Here is an 8951-nt window from a genome sequence, read left to right as displayed (position 1 = left end):
ACTCCGTACTCCTGGGGATTCACAATTTATGCACGTGAATGGGTCATCATTGTTCAAATTGTGAATGTTAGTTTATGCACATATTACCTGGTCATTGAGTGCCATTCAAACTAAAGCCAATTGACTCAAATATCTAAATCAAGTGCTTACATGCAGACACTAGATTGTGACAATTATTAGGGTGGTTATGTTCTGTGGATTAGGCCATTCATTCGTCAACTTCATTTTATGAACCAACAGCCAAGGCTGATGCATCAAACTTCCATCTCACTTATCTTGAGTGATTTGAACTCCGGCCAGAGATTAAAATAACCATCGTTTACCTGTGTCTCCACATTTTAAGCATTTGTGATCTCAACTTCAGGTAATCACACCTGCAGATATTCTGGGACAAACCAAGAAACAGTATGAAGAAAAGTTAATTGTACATCAAACACATCCATCGGAGAGGTTCATGACAGTCAGACACACACTGCTCCATCTGAGGGATTAAACAAGAATACTCGAGAACTTTAAAAAAAAAACTGGAGAAGATTGTGGGAATGTTGTGTAGATTTTATTTTCCATAATTTTGAAATACATACTATACATCAACATACAGGATATTGTCTGTTTAAAATGAACTTTGTATTTTTTTTGGTGTTAATCTCAGATCAACTTCTACTCAGTAAATTTAATATAAAAAGCATAATGTGCCTGTAAACATTTAACATTTTTCAAGAAACTGCATTACAAATAAATCCCATCTGTTCTCATTGGAACCTGGTGAAAGCCTGCTTACAGTGCATAGTGTAAAATACACTAGGACAGTTGAAAGATTATTATCCCCTTTTATTCAAGTCTTTTAAAAAAACTGACTCGTAAGTTAATGACTCACATCAACGATACAGTATTTCATCTTTGAAAAGTTCGCTTTTGTTTAGCTGTGCTGTTTTCCTTTTCAAATACTGCTTTAAAGTCCAAGGATTCATGCCGTAGTTTATTTATGCATTAGTCTGAAAAAAAGCTAGGATTTACATTATAATCAGATGCAGACAATCACCTCGGGTCATTCCCTCCAACCCCCTATAGGAGTTCCATCTTTGTAATGATATAAAGACATCTCATTAAATAAGGCAACATCCCAGTCACACAGAAAGATTGTACAACAGAGAAAGTAGAATACACATCATTTGTACTTCATTTTGTGATTCTGCCAGGTAAAGGCAATCTTACACACCCTCTCTTCCCTGTGACTCTGACCAGATAATAACTAGTGTCCCAAACTGTGCCATCACAATGGATGATTAGGGTTTATCTGACAAACTCACACACATACTTACTGCAGCCAGCAAGACAAGCTTCCTGAATGTATACACTGCCTACAAAAAAAGCTGGTTAGATATACTATCCTTCCATTTTCTTTACTGTGCACAGTAACCAAAAGCTAAATATATTTTGTCTGGGAGACGGGAGGGGGTGGCGGTGGTAGGGGGGAGAAAGAGGGGCGCAGAGGCTGTTTACAGCGGCATAATTCCACTATTATGGCAATTATTAATTATTAAAGTAGCTAAGAGACAAAGAAAATATTACGAGCTGCAAAAAGAAATACAAAAATAAAACTTGTAACTAATATAAAACCCAAGTCAAAGTTTGACTATTAATATTGAGAATAAGGAGTATCTAAAGGACATGTGGGCCCTTACATTCACAGGTGATACCAAGGTACTGGCAGATTTATTAAACACGTACTTTGTATCCATTTTCACAGTAGATGATGAGGACAAAGACAAAATACCAGTGGTAGAAGAGAAACTAAAAATGGTTTCCACCCCAGGGTACTAAAAGAAGATAAGGGAATTTCAGAAGCGTTATTCATAATCTTTCAAAATCGATCATTAAAGGAATTGTGCCATCAGGTTGGAAATTTGCTAATGTCACTCCATTATTTAAGTGGGAGAAAGAAACCAGGTAAATACAGACCTGTCAGTTTAACGTCTGTTGCGGAGAAACTACTCGACTACCATTAGGGATAGAGTGACTTAGCACTTGAACAAACGTGAGCTGATCAGAGAGTCAAAATGGGTAAGTCATGTCTGACTAATCTAGTTGAATATTAGGGACAGCAAGTTGTGCAGATGGGAGAAGGAAGTTACAAAGGGACATAGACTGTTTAAGTGTGTGGGCAAAACTGTGGCAAATGAAGTTCAATGTGGGCAAGTGTAAGGTCATCTTTGGACCCAAGAAAGATAAATTGTAACATTTTCTGCATGGTGAGAAACTATAAAGGAGCAGAGAGATTTGGGAATCCAGGTACAACATGCAATCAAAATGGCTAATGCAATGTTGGCCTTTATTTCAAGGGAGCTGGGATAATGTGGAGGAATTTGTTTCAGCTGTATAGAGCCTTGGTCAGACCCATCTAGAGTATTGCATTCATCTTTGGGCATGCATTTCAGGAAGCCTTAGAGGAGTTGCAGTGCACAAGATTCACCAGCACGATACCAGGGCTTAGAGGGTAAATTATGATTACATAAACTTGGCTTGTATGCTCTCGAGAATAGAAATTAAGTGGTGATCCAATCGAGATGTTTAAAATGTTAACAGGATTTGATAGTTACTCCATATCTACTCAATTTCCCCTGGTGAGGAAATCAAGAACAAGGGGCCATAATCTTAAAATTAGAGCCAGGGCATTCAGAGCAAAATGAGGAAGCACTTTTTCCAAACAAATCTGGAATTCTTCCCAATCCCTCCCTTAAAAAAAAATATAGGCTGTGGATGCAAGGACTGAGATAGATAGATTTTTGTTAGGCAAGGGTATCACAGGATATGGAGCAAAGGCAGGTGTATGGAGTTAAGGTGAAGATCAGCCATGATCTAATTGAATAGAGAAGGTTCGAGGGGCTGAATTGTCTACTCCTGTTTCTATTTCCCGATGGAAGTCAATATTCAGCCAAATAACTTACAAAAACCTGAAATGGAAAGTTTACAGAATTTAATTTAAAACAATTTATTTTTTATTACGTACTAGTTAGTCTTCTGGGGTAATGTTTACAGGTAGTATGGAACAGGTTGTAATGTTTAGCAGCTAAAATGGAGCAGTGTTTAATTTGGACTGTTCCTTTAAAGCCATTGCTCAGGTACTCCCCTGTGGGAAAGTGGTCTCTAAGTAGGCACATGGTGAGATCAATTGGAGGATATGGCATCTGAAGAGTGTCGAGCACATGTCAACACAAGAGTATAAATTACACTGACAGATAGCAACATGGCAAGCTATTAATCAGGATCTTCTTGCCCTGCATGTCAACAATCAGAACTTTTTCACTTTTACACTAACAGATAAGATATTGTAGAATTCTTCTGCAACATCCATAAGTAACTTCATTATGAGGAACATAAAGTAGTATGGTAAATGATCTTTGGGTAAATGTTTGAGACAATTCAGTGATTATATTACTATTTAAGTAGAGATTCTCCTTTCCCATTTTAGCTACCTTTTCCTCTCCTCATGTCATGCACCATTCATCACTCCAGGCTGACAAGGAAGTCAGCTGCTCCCAGGCCCCTTTAGCAAAGCAACTCTCTAACTATGTGAGTCAGTGTGGCCAGCGGTGGCTCACCTGCTGAACTTCACTTCCTGTCTGAGGGGAAATGATCACTTCCTGCTCCAGTGAAAACAACCAAGGTCATGACAAATGACAGGCACTAGCTCACATCCTGCGGTACAGCACTTGGGTGACTTCCTTGTCTGATAGCAATTTTAGTCAAAACAAAAAACACACAAGTGTTGGATCGTGCAATTTTTGGATAATTTCTTTTTTATTGCAGCCATTTGCAAAGGATCAATAATTGCATTAATACCAATTCCCAAGAAGGGTTTGGCTTAGGTTTTTCATATCAAAATGTTAATCTCTTTTCAAATGTGGATGAAGCAGTTAAGTATTTTCAACATTTTCTATTTTAAATTTCCACTTCTAAAAAAAAATATTAAGTTTACGCAAGAACATTAATACTAGTCGCAGTCGATCATTTGATCTGCTTTAATAAATATATGATTTTTGTTTAACGGGCATCTTAAAACTGAGCCACTAGGTGGCATCCATGGTTGACAAGCAGTCAAATACTGCACACAGCTGCAACTGGACTTGGTACAATCTGGATAGTGCCACAAACCACAGTTGTACTGCAGAAAAGAGGAGACAGCAATCACACATTTGTCACAGGTACTCAGCTACAGAGGAGAAATGGGACAGAATTTTGAAGGTGGGGGAAGAAAAAGAGTAGATGCTATTTTAATTTAGATACTTGGCTCCATATTTCCTTCAAATGCATTTAAAGGGAGAAGTCTTTTTTTGAAATGACTAACTTGATATGGGATTTGAGAAGAATAAAATATAGTAGGGGCCAACCACATTAAAACCACTGTTACCGCCCTCAGATTCAACAAAAATCATCAGAAAATAGGCTTTAAATAATGCCTAGTAAAGGCTGGAAACTAATCAGCTCAATGGGAGCATCAAACATGGTTTAAACTCAAGGCACTATGACAGCGTAAATCAGAGCAAGTAAAAATTACATCAGAGGCATTCAAAGTTACGTAAATAAGCTTAGATTTTGATTTACTTTTCCACAATGCTCACCTCGAAAAATAGGACCAACCACCCAGGTGAGAATCTATATCAGATTAAAGCAGTGCAAAAGCATCCAGTAAACAGAAAAAAAATATACAAACATACGCAGAAAACAAAAAGTGCATTACTTTAAGTCATTATGAATGCGCTGTGTATCGTGCAATATCTTTAAACCAAAGTTTTTTTTTTAAAAAAAGGAGTAAATTCCTGCTTCACTGGCTCTCTGTACCAAAGTGTGAACAGCCTCAAATTCATAAACAAATCACTTTAAGAGGACCTTATCAATGTGACCTCTGGCCAAGTCATTTAAAGAAACAGAACACAGTGAAACCGTTACAGAAGGAGAAGGGAAATGTAAAGCCGAGACTAGAACAAAACGCACAGTAAAAACAGCAGCAACACCATCCTGCTATGTAAGTCAATCGCTGTACACATGGGAAAGCCCATAACCCACCACATCAAAACATTAATTTCACAATGACTGTACAGTTCCAGGAAGTGCTAGGCCTACTCACATTTCTGGGAAAAGCACAAATTGCTCGCAGTAATACATCTTACGCTCAAACTCGATGCCCGTCATGCAGTGACTTGAAGTACCCAAAACTGCTAGCAGCATGGTTTCAAATGGTTTTTTGACCACTAGTGCAATTTTGTTTTATATTCTGAAATCCACTAGCAAACACCATTTTTAATATAAATGCTGGTGTGTGTAGTCTTCATTTTCCTTCTGAACACTCATTTTCCAAATGTAATTGTTTCCTTCCTTGTCTCTTTCTTGTTGGTCTGACTGTTCATCAACAATAAAACACTAGTTTTTGCTTGAAAAAAATTACCACTTAATTTACTAGTAAATGCTGCAGCAGGGAATTAACTCCCTGATATACTGACTGGCTGTACCTCGCAAATTCAGGTTCATCCCAATGTTTGTGGGGGTTAGCGTACTGGCTCTGCTTGGGAGTTCTGGATGACCAGAGAGCACAGCACCATGAATCCTGGTTGTTACTCCTGTCAATACATCGCTGAATAGCAGCAACAGTCCATAGCTCTGGGCAAACATTGCAGAGCCCTTGCTGCTATAAACTGGCCGTCCAATCTCATTGCAGTCCCTAAAGAAAGTGGAAAACTAACCATATCTGGGTCACGTGCAGGTCCATTGCATTTCCTGAGACTTACTAGAAGCCTACTTCAATCAAAGTAGTAAAAAATCTTTACACCATGCTGTATTTCTCATGTGTGAAGCCATTTCTGTCAAAATAAAATTAGAAAAAGGGAAATCTTTACTCAGTTTAGGTTTATCTAACACAAATTAATGTAAATGATCATTCAATAGTTTATTGAATATCGTGATGATACACCATATCAAAACACCTCAACAAAAGGGAGCATCTTTCTCCAGCTGTTATAAATACACCAGCCTGAACATTCAGGCTACATAACAAGCTGAAGTAAAATTGATATCTTTAACAGCAGGACAGATTCACTAGTCTCTAGAGGAAATTGCAGCCATAAAAATTCCACAAGGGCCTTGGGGAAAAAAAAAAAGAGATTTCAACTGTCTCTTATGGATGCCTGTGCCATTTTGTAGCGCAGAGCTGCAGAGCTGGAGAAGACAGGGTCCACGTTTAAATGTTAGTGCAGAGAGACCTTCTGGCTGAAAACTGTCGACAAGGAACGGATCCCTTGTGGTACAAGAGGGAGGTCTTTTTTGTGTTAAATTTTGGCAACATCGGTCACAAAGTGGGATGGAAAAAAACCCAGGAGAGTGCTCATGTTTGTACACACATCAGCAAGAACACGCTGGCTACACTGGACACTGTGTAAACACATCATGGACACAACTACAAGCCCACGGACACTCAATGCTTTACATTCTGGCATTTTCAGAACTTGGTCAACACACGTGAAATTCCACTCTCCTTTGCTTTTATAACCTGTTGTGGTTGCCACCTTGGGAGTCACATCCCAGAGACGAGTCTTTTGCACAGCACTCTCAAACCCAAAAAGCAATCATGCTCCGTTTGGCTAGTCCTTTTCCCCCTTTTATTCCATACAGGCTTTTCAAATAGAATCAGTCGTACAGCCGTTCCATTATTCTGGGGCCGACGTGATCGATGTACCACCTGGTGGATCTTCCCACACTTCCTTCTTTATCCAAGTTTGGGATGCAGAAATTTCATTTGGTGCTTTTTGTTTCTGTTGTTCAAAACTGGCTGCTGGAATTTCAGTTTTAGGGTAAACTTCGAGTGTATCAGATTTTTAACCTCCAGGTAAGGGTTTAGCCAAAGTGAGCAAAGCGCCCTGTAGGAAAAATAAATAGAAAGTCAAAGTCTGCTACTTACGACCCAGAAACTGTAACCTATGGAAAACTATTGAACATGCTTCCTCTACTATATAAAAAAACAATTCAAAATGCAACATTTCCTTTAACAAATTATAATTTTACCTATTTGTTGCTTAATTCAAAAAATGTTTTAGAATATTAGAACAGGTTCCTAAAGACACAACATCATAGATGAGTGTTGTGCCTTTAGTCAATATATTGGCCCAGATTTTCTCTCAACTGTGAGATCAGTGATGTGGACCGTACATTTTGCCATTTAGTTTGCCGATCTTGTCGTTAACAGCGTACTCTTTATTTTGATGGTATTCCGCTGTGCTCTTGAAAGCCACAAGTTGCTACTTCTTGCTCAGTTAGTATTAACAAGTCAATGTACTCTTGCATTTTGTGCGGGGATATAAAAAAATCTATTTACTAGTTCCATCAAGTTGAGAAGGAATAAGTCACGCCACTGTCAGGCTACCAGCCCTACTGGACTGGATTTTGCTGCGAGTGACAAACAAACGCCACCAGCCATTTGTTACTCTTGCCCATAGACTTTCTATGGGCTTTTGCATTGCATGTTCCTCCAAACAGCGCAGCCTGGAACATTAACTTGTCTCTCTCTTTTAGGTACTGCCCGACATACTCTGTAATCCAAAGTTTTCTGGTTTTTATTGCACATTTTAAAATTGTATTTCGTAATAAGTTTTTCATATTCGACTGACTGCAAATTTTGTGCTGTTTTGTAATGCAAATTAAATATGGATAGTTAATAACTACGCATCAGACAGGATATATTATTTAACAAAAATAGCAAGAGTATGACACTGTTTCCCATTTTTCAATAGTTATATTTTTGCATGCACAGGAAAAATATGTTGGGCTTCTTATATTTTTTTTTAAAGAGTACTTCCTCTCCCTCTTGTAAAGAGACAGATAGGGAACAGAAAATGAAGGCCTTTAGGGGAAGAAGGGTGGCCAAAGGAACATTTGGAGAGATAATATTAAAGCAGCTTTTGAAGGAGAATTCCAGTGGGCAGAGATAGAGGCTGGAAGATAAGCCTGATGGTGGAGCAGAGGGAGTGGGGAGCAACCAATAATTTAGATCCAGAGGAATGGAATGTATGGGCTAGCACAAGATTTGCCAGATAGGGTGAGTCGTGGGAGGGCTTTGAAAATGAGAATTGAATCTAAATTTATTGGAGCCTGAGGAGCTTATGAGAATGTCAAAATTGTAGGGGAACACAAAAATATGTTGTTAAGAACATAAGAAATAGGAACAGGAGTAAGCCATTCGGCCCCTCGAGCCTGCTCCGCCATTCAATAAGATCATGGCTAATCTGATCATGGACTCAGCTCCACTTCCCTGCCCGCTCCCCATAACCCCTTATCGTTTAAGATACTGTCTATTTCTGTCTTAAATTAATTCAATGTCCCAGCTTCCACAGTTCTTTGAGGCAGTGAATTCCACAGATTTAACACCCTCAGAAGAAATTTCTCCTCATCTCGGTTTTAAATGGCGTGCCCTCTAGTTTTAGTCTTCCCCATCAGTGGAAACATCCTCTCTGCATCCACCTTGTCAAGCTCTCTCATAATCTTATACGTTTCGATAAGATCACCTCTCATTCTTTCTGAATTCCAATGAGTAGAGGCCCAACCTACTCAACCTTTCCTCATAAGTCAACCCCCTCATCCCCAGAATCAACCTAATGAACCTTCTCTGAACTGGCTCAAAAGCAAATATATCCTTTCGTAAATATGGAAACCAAAACTGCACACAGTATTCCAGGTTTGGCCTCACCATTACCCTGTATAGCTGTAGCAAGACTTCCCTACTTTTATACTCCATCCCCTTTGCAATAAAGGCCAAGATTCCATTGTCCTTCCTGATCACTTGCTATACCTGCATAATAACCTTTTGTGTTCCATGCACAAGTACCCCCAGGTCCCGCTGTACTGCAGCACTTTGAAATCTTTCTCCATTTAAATAATAACTTGCTCTTTGATTTTTTTTCTGC

General features: G+C 38.8%; 1 protein-coding gene across 1 annotated transcript in view; it reads right to left on the bottom strand.

Annotated features, from left to right (window-relative positions):
* Positions 1-543: 543 nt before the first annotated feature.
* The window catches only part of znrf1 (zinc and ring finger 1), a 260933-nt gene continuing 252525 nt past the window's right edge, over positions 544-8951 (bottom strand). The window contains exon 5 of the mRNA XM_070897898.1: positions 544-6911. The gene's annotated coding sequence lies outside the window, so the exon portion shown is untranslated. The remainder of the gene's footprint in view (positions 6912-8951) is intronic.

Source organism: Pristiophorus japonicus, chromosome 13 (assembly GCF_044704955.1).
Source record: "Pristiophorus japonicus isolate sPriJap1 chromosome 13, sPriJap1.hap1, whole genome shotgun sequence".
Lineage (NCBI taxonomy): Eukaryota > Metazoa > Chordata > Chondrichthyes > Pristiophoridae > Pristiophorus > Pristiophorus japonicus.
The sequence above is the reverse complement of the archived record's forward strand: the minus strand, read 5'-3'. Positions and strand labels throughout refer to the sequence as shown.